This window comes from Otolemur garnettii, unplaced genomic scaffold (assembly GCF_000181295.1).
Source record: "Otolemur garnettii isolate 467f Iridium unplaced genomic scaffold, OtoGar3 scaffold00176, whole genome shotgun sequence".
Classification (NCBI taxonomy): domain Eukaryota; kingdom Metazoa; phylum Chordata; class Mammalia; order Primates; family Galagidae; genus Otolemur; species Otolemur garnettii.
The window spans coordinates 2,548,757-2,550,794 of record NW_003852571.1 but is presented as its reverse complement, the minus strand read 5'-3'; the positions used below and the strand labels follow the sequence as shown (position 1 = coordinate 2,550,794).

Here is a 2,038-nt window from a genome sequence, read left to right as displayed (position 1 = left end):
AAAAAAAAAAAAAAAGTTAAATAGCCTTTCCTAAGTGACAGCTCCTTTGATGGCTTTGAATAGACTGTAGTTGTTATTTTTTATAGAATTTAATATTCCCATTTTTTTGCAGCATGGATTTTTTTTTCCTCTCTGACCTCAGTTTCATTTTCTGTTCTTACTGGCATAGTGAAGATAGTGTCTGACCATCACTAATACTATGAAAAAGGGAAAAAAAATTCCACTGGGCTCAGTCTAATATGATTAACATACATAGTCTTATTGGAGCCTCTTAGTCACCCTCCCGCATCGTAGACTCCATACTATGATTTTGATAGGGCTCCCAGGCATTGAGTCGTCTGATGCCACAAGTAGCTATAGGCCTTTCCCATACCATACATCTTCGTAATTCCTCACTGGCTAGCAGGCTTTAGTAGTCAGGGACCATGGTTTACATTGCACTGACCACTGTTTGGTCAGGATGCAGGACAGCACCAAGGAGCAGGGAAAAGCTCCTGCTGATCATGAAACACAAGAGTATCCAGTTACTTTTTTTGATGACTACCTGCCCTATCAGCCTCTCAGTTTGCCATAATAAAATGCATTTTGGAGAAATAACCCTGTTGTTGAAATTCCTGCAGGAAAGATGGCTTTGTTAGCGCAAGACTAAATTTCAGTTATTATCTTAAAGGATAAAGACATATAAATGGTAAGACTAGAATTCATGTTCTTTCTACCAATGATAGCTATCATTTACTGAGTATTGACTGAGCTGAATGCTATGGATTCAGAAACCTTACAGCTATTCTATAAAGCAGTTTTATAGAGGGAACCATGGCACAGAGAAGATAACTAAGTTGTATGAGGTTATTTGGTTAGTAATTGGTACAACCACGATTCTAATCAAGGAACTCTGGTTCTAGAGACCTACTTCTTGGCAACACAAGGCCCTGCTGATGCACCTTCACTTAAGTAGAGGAACCACTGGTTTTCTTTTCACACAGACTGGCAGCAAATCAATTATATGGATATAGTTCTTTTTTTCCCCCCTAGACAGAGTCTCACATTGTCACCCTTGGTAGAGTGCCATGGCATCATAGCTCACAGCAACCTCAAACTCTTGGGCTTGGGGCGGCACCTGTGGCTCAAAGGAGTAAGGCACTGCCCCATATGCTGGAGGTAGTGGGTTCAAACCCAGCCCCGGCCAAAAAAAAAAAAAAAACTCTTGGGCTTAAGCAATTCTCTTGCCTCAGCCTCCCAAGTAGCTGGGACTACAGGTGCCCACTGCAACAACCAGCTATTTTTAAAGGCAGGGTCTCCCTCTGGCTCAGGCTAGTCTCAAACCCATGAGCTCAGGCAATCTACCTGCCTAGTTCTTTAATCTACTTTTTTTATAAGATAAAATATTTTGAAATAAATTGGGAACATCGTGACATGCCACTCCTAAGTCTGTAATCCTAGGCAACATAGAAGTACAGTTTTAGTCTATGTTAACAAAGCCATCTTTCCTGCAAAAATTTCAACAATAGGGTTGTTTCTCCAAAGTGCATTTCATTTGGCAACAAAATGAAAAACTGCTTCAAAAAAAAAAACTACTTTCTTACATAGCTAAAATACTATCACTATTACAAAATTAGTAGTTTACTTACATCTTCCCCTACATTTCTTCATTTTCACATCAGCCCAATTTATCTCTTGCATTTTGACTATGAACAGCTATAAGGTGTTTAAACAAAATGTTCATTTATTTGGCTAAGCACGGTGGCTTACTCCTGTAATCCCAGCACTTTTGGAAGCTCAAGGAGGGTGGTACACCTGAGCTCATGAGTTCAAGACCAACCTGAGCTAGAGCCAGACCCCACCTCTAAAAATAGCTGGACACGTGTAGTCCCAGCTACTCAGGAGGCTGAGGGAAGAGACTAGCTTGAGCCCAAGAATTAGAGAGGTTGCTTAGCCAGGTATTGTGGCGGGTGCCTGTAGTCCCAGCTACTCAGGAGGCTGAGGCAAGAGAATTGCCTAAGCCCAGGAGTTGGAGGTTGCTGTGAGCTGTGACGCCACA

General features: G+C 41.4%; 1 protein-coding gene across 3 annotated transcripts in view; it reads left to right on the top strand.

Moving 5' to 3' along the window:
• The window catches only part of PSMG2 (proteasome assembly chaperone 2), a 25,868-nt gene that overhangs the window by 5,087 nt on the left and 18,743 nt on the right, over positions 1 to 2,038 (top strand). The window lies entirely within an intron of this gene.